The sequence below is a fragment of the Choloepus didactylus genome, assembly GCF_015220235.1.
Source record: "Choloepus didactylus isolate mChoDid1 chromosome 11 unlocalized genomic scaffold, mChoDid1.pri SUPER_11_unloc1, whole genome shotgun sequence".
NCBI classification, from domain to species: Eukaryota; Metazoa; Chordata; class Mammalia; order Pilosa; family Megalonychidae; genus Choloepus; species Choloepus didactylus.
In genome coordinates this window covers 3,161,381-3,176,612 of record NW_023637577.1, presented here as the reverse complement: position 1 = coordinate 3,176,612, position 15,232 = coordinate 3,161,381, and positions in this window count along the sequence as shown.

The window sequence follows — 15,232 nt, the reverse complement described above, 5'->3', positions numbered from 1 at the left end:
AAAGGGACAGAAAGCCCCCCTTCAGGGCCAGTCTGCAACCCCCCTCAGTTTCACACTTTGGGCAGAGATAGCACCTGGTTTTCTGGGCACCCCTCCCTCCCAGAGAGTTCCTCTGGCTCTCCAAGGTCAGTCATCACCCAAAGCCTCTGTCATCTGGTTGAGGATTCATAGCTTGTACCGAGCAGTCCACATGTGTTAAAACCCCAGTTTGGGCTGAACTGAGCTGTATTTGCTCACTCTAGGAATGATGCTTTCTGCCACAGCAAGGTTTTGCAGTTCAGGCTGCCATGGTGGTGGTGGTGGGGGGAGGGGTGGATCCTAGCTTAGTCCTGCAGCTTTTCTTTTCTTTTTTGGATTTTATAAAGGAGGTTTATTTGGTTACACAGTTATAGCCTTAAGGCCATAAAGTGTCCAAGGTAGTGCATCAACAATCAGGTACCTTCACTGGAGGATGGGCAATGGAATCTGGAAAACCTCTGTTAGCTGGAAGGCATATGGCTGGTATCTGCTGTGGAGTTCTGGTTTCAAAATGGCTTTCTCCCAGGACACTCCTCTCCAGGTTGCAGCAGTGAGCTCCTTCTGTCTGAGCTCTTATATAGGGCTCAAATAAACTAATCAAGGCCCATGCTGAATGGGCATGGCCACACCTCTATGAAAATTATCTAATCAGAGTTATCACCTACAGTTGGGTGGGTCACATCCACATGGAAACAAACTAATCCAAATGTTCCAACTTAATCCACACTAATACATCTGCCCCCACAAGACTGCATCAAAGAACATGGCTTTTTCTGGGGGACATAATATATGCAAATTGGTACATAGGGTATCAAGTTTAAGAGTAAAAATTATCCAAGGATTTGCAACCTATATTGGAAAGTTAGTTCATTTCCAGTTGTACGCAGGTCAATTGAGTATTGTTAGACAAAAATAGGACTGTTATTGTCTTTATTTAGAGATTAAATATGGTTTTAAAGGAGATGTGTATGGCTGCAAAGTTGACAAGGGACGGAATGTGATGGTTAAGTTTCTATGTCAACTTGGGCAGTTTATGGTGCTCAGTTGTTTGGTCAAGAAAGCACTGGCCTGATTGTTACTGTGGGGACATTTTGTGGACTTAAATCATAAGCAAATTGATTGCATCTATGGCTGATTACATCAACAATCAACTGAAGAGACTGCCTTCAACAATAAGAGAAGTCTCATCCAATCAGTGAAAGCTTTTAAAGGAGAAATGATGACTTCAGCAGCCAGAAGAAAGAATTTCCACCTCTACTTCAACCAGCAAGCTTCCCCTGGGGAATTCATCAAAACCTTTCATTAGAGTTTCCAGCTTGTTCCCCTCCCTATGGAATTTGGACTTGCCGAGTCCCATAGTCACATGAGAAAATTCTTATAAAACACTCAGAATATTTGCAGATATATCCTGTCAGTTCCATTTCTCTACAGAACCCTGAATAATACAGCTCCCAATTCCCTAACCCACCTCCCACCCCTATCCCTTGGCAACTACATTCTAGACTCTGACTCTGAGTTTTCTTATTCTAATAATGTCATATCAGTGAGATCATACAATATTTGTCCTTTTGTTTCTGGCTTATTTCATTCAACTTGATGTCTGCAATGTTCATCCATGTTGTTGCATATATCAGAACTTCATTTCTTTTTTTGCCTGAATAATATTCCATTGTATTTATACACCACATTTTCTTTATCTATTCATCAGTTGGGTGCTTCCATCTTTTCACAATTATGAATAATGCCACTATGAATATCAGTGTGCAAATATCTCTTTGAGTCCCTGATTTCAATTCTTTGGGGTATAAACCTAAAAGTAGGATTGCCGAGTCATATGGTAATTGTATACTTTCTGAGGAACTGCCATACTGTTTTCCACAGTGTTGGCATCATTTTACAATTCCCACCAGCAATGAATGAGTGTTCCTTTTCTCTATATCCTCTCAAACTATTGTTTTTTCATAGTAGCCATTCCAGTGGTTGTGAAATGTTATCTTGTGTGGTTTTGAATCGCATTTCCCTGATGGCTAATGATGTTGAGCATCTTTTCATGTGCTTTTTGGCCATTAATATATGTTCTTTGGAGAAATATCTATTCAAATCTTTTGCCAATTTTTAAATTGGATTGTCTTTTTGTTGTTGAGTTGAAGGATCTCTTTATATATTCTGGATATTAAACCCTTATCAGATATGTGGTTCCCAAATATTGTCTCCCTTGCATAGGTTGTCTTTTAACTTTCATGATAAAGTCCTTTGAGACACAAAGGTTTTTAATTTTCATGAGGTTTGATGAGTTTTTAAGAATACCATTACTTTATCCCAGACCAACTAAAAGTCCTGGAGGTCTGGAGGTAGAACCAAGCATGAGGGTTGTTTTTGTTTGTTTGTTTGTTTTTTCATTTCTTACAGATTTTATGCTGCAATCTTGGGCATTCCTCCCAATCCAGGTTGGTGTCAATGTGTGGACAGTCGCGGTTATCCCCCAGCAGTTATTTCAGATTATTTACTACTTGTTCCTTACTGTTTATTAGTTGTTCCAGGGAGACTAACTAACTTCCACTCCTCTCTATGCCACCATATTCTTCCTCCTCTTGGATAATTAGTTTTTGAGAAGGATTACAACAATTAAGAAATGCACAGGTGGAAAATAAGGCCACCCAAGACAGAATTTTCCATCCAGGAAAGCTAATATGACAATGATGTGCTTTTGAGGAATTAGGAGGATGCAATATGACATGGATAGTCATAAAATTCCCAAAACATTTTTACAGGTGTACTGAGATTTAAAATATTTGAATTGGTATGTGAGTGCCACTTTCTGCTTTTTCTTGTGAGTCCTGTGAATCCATGAACTACAATTTTGTTGATTGCTTAGTTTGCCATGACTGCTGTAACAAATGCCAAAGACTGGTTGGCTTAAACAGCATGAATTTATTGCCTAACCATTTTGGGTGGAAGTCCACAATCAAGGTGTCATCAGGGTGAAAACAAAGGAAACCCCAGAATTGCTGCAAGTCTTGGGGAGAGAGCACAACCATTTGGGACCATTGTTTTAGATTTCTAGTCTCCAAAAATGCAAGGCAATAAATATCTGTTATTTAAGCCAAACAGTTTGTGGTATTCATCATAGCAGCCATGGCAAACTAAGGTGAGTAGACTATATTAAGTTAATGATGCATTTCTATAATTTCCAGAATAATAATGATACTCATTGTTATAAACAAACAAACAAAAAAGCTAAATAAGGAAAGAAGATGAAATAATGAAATAGCAAATTGACTACTAAAAAATACGAAAAGAGTGAACTAACAAAATCAGGACAAATACAAAAAATATCAAAATAGTTGGCTTATTACTGATACCAACTATATCAATTATTGAATTAAGTACAAATGGAAAAAAAAATGCTATGATTAAAATCAAGATAGTGAATGTGGCTAAAACAACAAGACCCAACTATAGACAGTCTATAAGAAACCCAACTTCATATAATGTCAAAGATTAGCTGATAGTAAAAGGAGTGAAAGAGTTATGTAGAAAAGAAAACAAATGTGCATAAATGATCAGACAAAATATTACAAGATGAAGTGGGCCTTGTCAGACTAACAAATTCAATTTTATATGACAATATAACAGTACTTAATTTCTATTTACATAAGGAGATATCTCCAAAATATAAAATGAATGAAATTAAGAAAACTGAATTGAGAAAAAGAGAGGTCCACAAACATACTTGAATATATTTAAAGACACATCTCTCCAAGAGAAATCAGAAGCAGATAAAATTTGATAATGCTGTATAGGATTAAACAACTCTTTTAATAAAGTGAAATATTTTATATTCTACAACAGTGTCTAGTATTATTTTCAACTGTACCTGGAGCATATACAAAATAAATCAGTAGCCCAAACACTACACCAATACTCAACAGATTTCAGAACATTAAAATCACACAAGGCACACTCTCATAACCAAAAGTAAATGAGCCAAATATGCAAAACAATAAAATATCTAAATAGTTCTCAAATGTTTAGAAATCATGGAGCATATTTCTAGAATAAAAATTGAGTAAAAGAGATAATACAATGGAATTTAGAAAGTATTATCAACCAAATGATAGTGAAAATTCACCATACACAAATTCTTGGGATGCTGCTAAACTGTGTTGAGAGGGATTTATAAATTTAAATGTATATTTGGGAAAAGAAAAAGGATGAAACATGAAAGAACAAAGCCCCATCTAAAGAAGATAAATAAAAAGAGCAAGTAAGGTACAAAAAATATTTGAAGGGAAGAGACAATTTTAAAAAGAGGATAAACTAATAAAATGAATATATAGTCTCAATAGAAAAAATCAACAGAGATAAAAGTTGGTTCTTTGAAATGATTGATAATGTCAATAAACCATGTAATGGTTAAATTCATGTGTCAACTTGGTAAGGTTATGGTGTCCAGTTGTTTGGTCAAGCAAGCACTGGCCTAATTGTTACTGTGAGGATATGTCATAGATTTAAATCATCAGTAAGTTGATTACAAATGGCTGATTATAATTACAATCAACAAAGACAGTTACCTTCCACTGTGAGAGAAGTATCATCCAATCAGTTGAGTGCCTCTAAAGGAGAGCTGATGATTTCAGCAGTCAGAAGGAAGAATTTCCATCTCTTCTTCAGCTAGCCAGCTTCTCCTGGGGGATTCATGGAAACCTTCATTGGTATTCCCAGCTTGCAGCCTGTCCTAAGGAACTAATCAGACACACCCATCTCCACAATTTCATGAGCCAAATCCTATAATAATTCTCACAATATTTACATAATATGTAGATAGATAGACAGGCAGATAGATACATAAATAGAAAGAAAGAAAGAAAGAGAGAAAGAAAGAAAGAGAAAGAAAGATGAAAGAAAGAAAAAGAAAGAAAGAAAGAGAAAGAAAGAAAGAAAAACTATTGGCTCTGTTTCCCTGGAGAATCCTGACTAATATAAATCACTCTCAAAATGACTAAAAAAATAGACAGACTACCAATATCAAGTACTAAAGGTTAGATATTACTATAGAATTTACAGAAAATATACAAATTCTACAAAAATAAAGTGAAAACCCTCAACATGCTAAGTTGATATGAAAAGAAGTTGAAATCCCAAGTAGTTTTACATGTGTTAGAATTTTTAACCTATAGTTAAATATCTACCCACAAATACAATGAAGACTTCATGGCTTCACTAGCAAATTGGCAAATTATTTCAAAAAATAAATGAAAGAATGACATAAATGTTACACAGATTAAGAAAGAGGAATATTCTCCAAACATGTTTTATTGTAATTACACAATAAGATTACATGGAACAATGTATACAAAAACATATGTGGAAGAAAATTCCTAGTCAATAAATAAACAAATTGAACATAATGAAAGATAAAATGATAATGCATCATGACCTAGTATGTAATTTTTGAAATGCCATACTGAAAAACATTTAAAAGGTAATCTTTAACGTCTTCTTGACCAAAAGATGGATGCAAAATGAAATGAAATAAAGCTTCAGTGACTGAGATATTTCAAATGGAGTTGAGAAGTCACTCTGGTGGACATTGTTACACACTATATAAATAACAGTTTTTAGGTTTTAGTGTATTGGAATAGCTAGAAGTAAATACCTGAAACTACCAAACTCCAACCCAGTAGCCTTAACTCTTGGTGACAATTGTATGACAATGTAGATTACAAGGGGTGACAGTGTGATTGTGAAAACCTTATGGATAGCACTCCCTTTATCCAGTTTATGGATAGATGAGTAGAAAAATGGGGACAAAAACTAAATGAAAAATAGGGTGGGATGGGGGGATGATTTGGGTGTTCTTTTTTATTTCTGTTTTTTATTCTTATTCTGATCCTTTCTGATGTAAGGAAAATGTCCAAAAAAAGATTGGGGTGATGAATGCACAACTATATGATGGTACTGTGAACAGTTGGTTATATGTCATGGATGATTGTATGGTATGTGAATATACCTCAATAAAACTGAACTAAAAGAAAACAAAAGGTAATCTTTAATCTCTACTACAGAAAAATTATTAAATATTCACATTATAAAACAAACAATTGATAAAGACAAAATTAAAAACACTCATGAAATGAAAAGTGTATGTAATGTTTTTAATATGATAAAAAAATCTACAATCCCACTTCTAAGAATATATTCAAATACAGTGAAAGAGTAACAAACAGTGACTTGTACACCAATATTCATAGAAGTATTATTAACATCCAAAACCTAGATACAGCCCAAATGTACATAAAAAAATTAACCTATAAGAAAAATGTGGTTCATACCATAATGGAAAATTATTTTTCCTTAAGAAAAAAATTGAACTTATGAGATATGTAGCAAGATGGAATAACCTTAAAAATATACTCAGTGAAATCATTAAGACAAAAAAGACAAAATAGCATGGTATCATTTATAAGAGACAAAAAATTGTATAAATTATCAGCGGTAGAAAACAGATCAGAGGTTATTGGAGGTAGGATTGATGGAGGGGGGTGAAATGCTTGTGTTTGTTTGTAAAACACAAAAACAAAAAACAAAAACAATTCCATTAGGAAATTACAAGGAAAAATATAGGAAGAACATACCTGAAAATATTCCTACCAAAATAAAGCAAATTGATTCTAATGAAATATATAAATATGAATAATAGATCATGATCAAGTTGTATTTATCTTTGGAAAGGAATATTGGAAACTCATGAATAATGCCTTTAATCACTGTTACAGAACAAAAGGGAAAGATGATAAGATCTTCATAATGAAGGAAAAAATTGAAAAAGTCAAAATTTACTCAAACTAATATGATGAATCAAATTAAAATCAAAGGGTTCAAACACATATAAAAAGATGCTCAAAACCCACATTGAGATATCATAGGTACTCGGATGGCCATTATCAACAAAACAAAAAACTGCAAGTGTTGGAGAGGATGTGGAGAAAGAGATCACTTATTTACTGTTTGTGGGAATGCAGAATGGTGCAACCACTCTGGAAGGCAGTTTGGTGGTTCCTCAGGCAGCTAAGTATAGAAGGCTAGGATGCAAATGGACATTGGTAAACCAATGTTTATAGTGTGCTATTCACGATTGCCAAGAGATGGAAAGAGCTCAAATGTAAATCAATGGATAAGTGGATAGACAAACTGTGTATATACATATGATAGAATACTATGCAGCTGTAATACAACATAAAAAATGCATATAACAATGTGGATGAAACTTGAGGACACTATATTGAGTGAAATTAGACAGAAAAAAAGGACAGATACTGTATGGTCTAACCAATATGAACTAACTATAATGAGCAAACTCTGGAAGCTTGAGCTAAGAACACAAGTTATCAGGAGATAGAAAGAGGGTAGAGATTGGGCATTTAATGCTGAAGGAGTACAGAGTATTCAACAGGATTGATTGTAAAGATCCAGAAATGGATAGCACAATACAATCTGATGGTAGCACAATATTGTAAGTACAGTGAACAAAACTTAGTGTGAGTATGGTTGAAAGAGGAAGGCTAGGGGCATGTGTGACACCACAAGGAAAGACAGAGGATAAAACTGGGAGTATCCAACTTAGCAAAACCTAGAGTGGAGAATGATGGTCATTAAACAGAAATATAAGAAAGTTTTTACATGAGGGGGAACAAATGAATTTCATCATTGCAAGGTGTTGAGAGTGGGATGGTATATGGGGAAAAATACAGTCAATGAAAATTAGGGTCTATAGTAAAAATAACATTGTAATATTCTTTCATTATTTGTAATAAGGGCAATACACAATGCATTGGTCAACAGAGGGGATATAAGGGAAGGTTATGGGATTCTTGTTATTGTTTTTCTTTTTTTATTTTATTTACTTTTTATTCTTTATTCTTTTATATTTTATCTTTTTTCTCCTCTTTTTTTTGTGGAAGCAATGGAAATATTTTCATATAGATTGTGATGGTGAAAGCATAATCAAGTGTTTATACCAGTAGCTATTGATTGTTCACTCAGGATAGATTGCATGGTGTGAAAATAAAACAATTTAAACAATAAACAGAAAGATACAAGTGCTTGAGAAGATATGGAGAGAGATATGTACCTATTCACTGTCGGTAGAGAAGTAAAATGGTGCAACCCCTATGCAGGGCATGTGGTGGTTCCACAGGAGGCTGGGTATAGGGTTTCCATTTGATTTTCAACCCCTTTATTTGGTATATGCTTCAAAGAACTGAAAGCAGGAACAAGAATAGATATTTACACACTGGTGCTTATGGCAGCAGTATTCACCGTTTGCAGTATTCACCATTTGCAATGAATGGAGGTGGCCTAAGGGTACATTGACAGGTGAACGGAAAGGCAAACTGATGTGTACACATACAACAGAATATTGAATGGCTGCAAGAAGGAATGAGGTCATGTGGCATACAACTAGGTGAATGGAACTTGACATTGTGCTGAGTGAAATAAGCCAGAAATGAAAGGAAAGATATTGTATGGCCTCATAAATACGAACTAACTATAATGAGCAAATGCTGAGAATTGAATTTGAGAGCATAGGTAACAGGGCATGGAGTATGGACAGAGTTTAAGCAATTGCTGGTGCAGGAGTGCAGTGTTCAACAAGGCTTGTTGTATAGGGCCATAGATTGTAAGCTCCTACAGCAGTCACTTCTATTCCTGAGTTTTGACTATTAGTGAAGAGAGGTTTATTTGGTACTAAATTTATATTTTCTGTAGCAGGCTTTCTAACATAACTCATATGTTCAGTTTATTTAAACAACGTGGTTGCATGGAACCTAGAATGGGGAATGAGATCTTGTTATTCTGATCAGGTTAATATGATACCCAGTACTCCTCAGAGTACTTTGAGCAGAAAATAAAAATGTATTTGCAAAAGTCCTATTGAGGGACAGCAGGAAATATGGATATATTAAACTTCCTCACCTAGGGAATTCCTGATACTCCAACAAACATTAGGGAATTCCAATTTAATGAATCAAGCCCTTGATCTTGAAACTTATTCTTGAAAAGGAGAAGCTAAGCCTACTTGTGATTATGCCTAAAACTCACCTGCAGACCACCTCTTTTGTTGCTCACATGGGGCTTCTCTCTCTAAGCCAAACTCTTCAAATAAACTCACTACCCTCCCCCCTATGTGAGACATGACTCATGGGGGTACAAGTCTTCTGGAAACATGGCACATGACTCCCAGGGATGAGTCTGGCCCTGGCATTGTGACATTGACAAAGCTATCTTCACCAAAAAAGGAAAAAGAAATGAACCAACTAAAGTTTCAGTGGCTAAGAGATTTCAAATAGAGTCGAGAGTTCCTTCTGGAGGTTAGTCTTATGCAAGCTTCAGGCAGATATTGCAATTTGCCACCATATGCCAAGCCCCAACCAACAGTATTTCTGAAAACCCTAAAGAGTACAGTGGGCTCTAAGACTCCATAAAAGTTTTACTTATTAAGTTAATTTTTTCAAAAACTTAAAGCCACCAGATTGTCCCTATACCAGATAAGCCCTGAAATCCTGAGGTGCCAGTCTCTCGAAGAACATCAGCCAGCTTCACTCCTCTATTCCATAATGTCAACACTACTTTTTAGCAAAAAGACGTTAGAATTGTCATTGCCCAGATATCATTGAAGGTTGAGAGAATGATCACATGAGAGGAGGAGTTTCAATGAAGTGTTCTCTGCACTGACTCTTAGGAATAATTATAAGTAGCCTTAGCATTGTCATTACAGAAATAATTCTCATAAGGGCAAGCCTCAAGGTCAAGGGCTTGGCTTACTGAATTGGGAGTCCCTAATGCTTGAGGGAGTTTCAGGAGTTCTCTAGGTGTGGAAGTTTACTAGTTCCATATTTTTTCTCTAGCCACTTAAGGGACTTTGGAAATACCTGTTTTTTTTTTGTCCAAAATACTCTGCAATGTATCACAGTACTACATAAACCTGCATAGAATAGCAAGATCTCATTCTCTATTTTATGTTCCATGTAATTAGGTTGTTTAAATAAACTGACCAGGCAGGATAAATTAGATAGTGTGCTACAGAGAATTAAAATTTGGATAAAATAAACATCTCTTCCTTTTGGTCTCACACAGATGTTGAAGTTTTAACATACAGAAAATATTATAGACCATACTGTATTTGTCCTTTTGTTTCTGGATTATTTCACTCAACATAATGTCCTCAAGTTTTATTCACATTGTTGCATGACTCATGATTTCATTACTTTCTGTAGTTACACAATATTCCATCATATGTATACACTACAGTTTGTCCTTCTGCTCATCAGTCAATGTACCTTTGGGCTACCTCCATACATTGGCAATTGTGAATAATGCCACCATAAAAAACAGTGTGCATATGTCTATTTATATCCTTACTTTCAGTTCTTCTGCGCACATACTTAGGAACTGGATTGCCAGATAACTTGGCAACTCCACACCCAGCTTCCCGAGGAACCACCACCTTACCCTCCAGAGGGGCTGCACAATTCAACTTCCCCACCAACAGTGAATAGGAATACTACTTTCTCCACATCTCCTCCAATACTTGCAGTTTTCTGCTTATTTTTTTTAAACACTTTTAGTCACACAGCTTACAATCCATCATACGTGTACAATCAATGACTCCTGGTAAAATCACATAGTTATGCATTCACCACTGCAATATATATGAGAACATTCCTATGTCTTCCAAAAAGAAAGAAGAAAAAAAGAAAAAAAAAAAGAAAGAAAATCCCATACCCCTCCCTTATAGCCCCCTCTAATTTACATTTAGCTTTGGTGTTTTGCCTTTGTTAAAATTAATGAAAAATATTACAATGTTACTGTTAATTATAGGTCTTAGTTTACATCAATTGTATTTTTTCCAAATACCTTCCCATTTTTAACATCTTGTAATAGGGATATACATTGTTCTCATTCATGTAAAAACTTTATTGTATTTTTACAATTAACCACCATTTTCCACTCTAGGTTTTGCTAAGTTATGCAGTCTTGTTTTTATCCTCTAGCTTGCCTTCTGGTCACATAAACATCTCTAGCATTACTGTTTTCAACCGTACTCACACTCAGCTTGCTTAATTACACTTACAGTATTGTGCTACCATCACACAGCATTCTGCTCTCCATTTATGAACTTTACAATAAACATTATTGAACATTTGTACTCCTTAAGCATTGCTTGCCCAATTTCTGCTCTCTTTCTATATCTTGATAACCTGTGTTCTCTAATTTAACCCTCAGAGTTTGCTCATTATAGTTAGTTCATATTAGTGAGGCCATACAATATTTTTACTTTTGTTTCTGGCTTCTTTTGGTCAACATAATGCCCACAAGTTTCATTTACATTGTTACATGTTTCATGACTTGAATCCATCTTACAGCTGCATAATGTTCCATCATATGTACATAGGACAATTAGTTTATCCACTCAACAGTTGATGGACATTTGAGCTGTTTCCATCTATAGGCAATCATGAATAATGCCACTACAAATATTGGTGTGCAAATGTCTGTTCATGTCCCTGTTTTCAGTTCTTCCAAGTATATGCCTAGTGTTTTGGTTTTCTAAAGCTACTGAAATGCATTATACTAGGAATGTGTTGGCATTTTCAATGGAGTTTTATTAGGTTAAAAATTTACAGTTCTAAGGCCATGAAAAGTTCAAATTAAGGCACCAAGAGGAAGATACTTTCTCTGAGGAGAAGCTGCTGAAATCTGGGTTCCTCTGTCACATGGTAAGGCACATTGCAATGTCTGCTGGTCTTTCTCTGGTTTCAATGTTTCTCTCTCAGCTCCTGTGGGTAATTGTTTGTTTCTTCCAGGGTGTTTCTCTCTAAGTTCTCGGGGATTTTACTGTCTTTCATCCCCTTCACAAAGGACTCCAGTAAAGTATTTAGATCAACCTTGAATAAACTGGATCACCTCTTAATTGAAATTGAAATGACCTAACCAGAAGATCCTAACCACAATAAGTCTACATCCACAATAGTAGATTAAGAGAACATGGTCTTCTCTATGGTACAAAACAGATTCAAATCAGCACAACTAGAAAATGGTAGGTGGGTAGATAGATAGATAGACACATAGCATGGGTTACTTTAATTGTTTCAGGTAGGAGTTATGGTGGGTAGACTATAACATGACTCCCAATCAACCTCATTTCTTGGTATTCATGTATTATCACCTCTTCTTGAAGGGAGCTGAATTTAGTCATTGTTGTAACAAATAGAGTACAACAAAAAGTGATGTGATGGCACTTCTGGTATTAAGTAATACAAAGACTGTCCCTTGGTTACCCAGGGATTGGACAGAGACTGGCCATGACCCTACTGTTCTAAGGGGCTTGAGAGTGTGCCCCAAAGATGGCAGGAGGGCCAGCTGATACCCAGATGCTTGAAGAGAGTGGGGCCAAGAACAATGGTCCCCCAGTGATTGATGTTGGAACCCTCACCCCACTGTTTGGAGAGAGCAAGACCACAGCATAAACCCTTGAAGAGTGTGGAACTGCTGCTCTCTCAAGCTCTGAGGATAAAAGGTCATTCTATAGATGACTTTAAGACCTTAAAATCAAATGAAGTATACCCTAAAGGTTTTTAGAACTGTTTTGGACCAGGTACTGATTTTTCTTTCAAACAGGAAATGGGAAAATTTATCTTATGACTGTCCCTCTTTTATATATTGGCAATGAGAAAATTTATATTATGCCTCTCCTTCTTTCATATATTGGAAGCAGACAACTTGTTTTAAGTTTCACAGGTCCACAACCAGAGAATTTTGTCTTGAGATTGACCACACCATCCTGATTTCGATAAGTCTTTGCAGTTATTTATTGTTACTGAAATGATTTAAGGTTTTGTGATATTGTGATGGAATAAATGAATTTTGTGTATGATAAGAACATGTCTTTGTGGTCAGAGTGTGGAGCGTGCTTGTTTGAAACTGTTATGTACCTCAGAACATGCCAAGTACTTTTTATCCCCTCTTGTGGGGCAGACATATTGTGGGTGGGACATTTTTGGTTAGGCTATGTCAATTGAGATGTGTCCCAGCCCATTCAAGGTGGGTGTTAATTCTTTACTGGGGTAATTTTTGAAGATGATAAAAGAGAGTAAAAGCCCAGAGAACTGAAAGAGAAAAGTCCTGGGAGAAATGAGCAATGAATTGAGAGAGAAAGCCATTGAAACCAGAAACCAGTAGAGAAGGACCAGCAAACATTAACATGTGCCTTTCCATGTGACAGAGGAACCCTAGATGCCAGCATCCTTTCCTCAGAGAGGGTATCTTCCTCTTGATGCCTTAAATCAGACATGTTCATGGCCTTAGAGCAATTAATTTGAAGCCTGATCAATCTCCATTGAGAAAAACACCCCTTTCTGGTGTATTGCAATCCAGCAGCTTTAGCAAAATGAAACAGCTTGATAAATGAACTAGATTTGACAGATATGCTTGCATCACAACAACAGAAACATACACATTTTTCTCAAGTGCTCATGGATCAGTCTCCAGGAAGGATGACTTGGTGGGCCACAAAGCAAGTCTCAATAAATTGTAAAAGTTTTAAATTGTAAAAAACATTCTGAGATCAAAATGGATGAAGATGGAAATCAATAACAGGCAGAAGTCTGGAAAATTCACAGATATATGGAGGCTAAACAACACACTCTTAAACAACCAGCAGGTCAAGGAAGAAATTACAAGATAAATCAGTAAATATCTCAAGGGAAATGAAAACGAGAACCCAACATATCAAAACTTATGGGATGCAGCAAAGGCAGTGGTGTGAGAAAATTTCATTGCCCTATATGACTATATTAAAAAGAATAAGGAGCAAATTCAAGGACTTAAATGCTCACCTGGAAAAACTAGAGAAGAAAAAGCATATGAACACCAGAGCAAACAGAAGGAAAGAAATAACAAAGATTAGGGCAGAAATAAATGAAATTGAGAACATGAAAACAATAGAGAGAATCAACAAAACCAGAAAATGGTTCTTTGAGAAAATCAAGAACATCAATGGACCCTTAGCTAGGCAGATAAACATAGAGTGGATGCAAATAAATAAAATCAGAAATAGGAGGCAGACATAACTACTGATCCCACAGAAATACAAGAGACAAGAGAGGATGCAATAAGTGACCATATGATAAAATAGAAAAATTAGATGAAATGGACAGTGTCATAGAAAAGCATGAACAATCAACCTTGACTTGAGAAGAAATAGAACCTCAACAAACCAATCACAATTAAAGAAATTGAATCAGTCATCAAAAACCTCCCCCAAAAGAAAAATCCACACCAGCTGGTTTCACATGTGAATTCTATCAAGCACTCAAAAATGAATTAGTACCATCCTGCTCAAACTCTTCAAAAAATTTGAACAGGAGGGAAAGCTACCTAACTCATTCTATGAAGTCAACATCACCCTAATACCAAAGCCAGACAAAGATACTACAAGAAAAGGAAATTACAGACAAATCCCTTAAAGGAATACAGATGCAAAAATCCTCAACAAAATACTTGCAAATCAATTTCAGCAGCATATTAAAAGAATTATACACCTTGACCAGGTGTGTTTTATTCCAGGTATGCAAGGGTGGTTCAACATAAGAAAATCAAACAATGTAATACACCACATCAATAAATCAAAAGGGAAAACCCACATGATCATCTCAATTGATGGAGAAAAGGCATTTGACAAAATTCAACATCCTTTCTTGATGAAAACATGTCACAGGACAGGTATAGAAGGAAAGTTGCTCAACCTTCTAAAGGGATTATATGAAAAACCCACAGCTACATCAAACACAATGGGGAAAGGCTGAAAGTTTTCCCCTAAATTCAGGAATAAGACAAGTATGCATGTATCACCAATATTATGCAACATTGTGCTGGAAGTTCTAGCTAGGGCAATTAGGAAAGGAAAAGAAATAAAAGGTATCCAAATTGGAGAGTTAGTCAAACTTTCACTGTTTGCAGATGACATCACTAATAAATGAGTACAGGAAAGTGACAGGATAAAAGATCAACATGCAAAAATCAAGAGTATTTCTATACACTAGTAAGGAGCAACCTGAGGAGGAATTCAAGAAAAAATTCCATTTCCAAAAGCATGCAAAAAATCAAATATTTAGGAATAATTTAATGAAGGACATAAAATGCCTATACA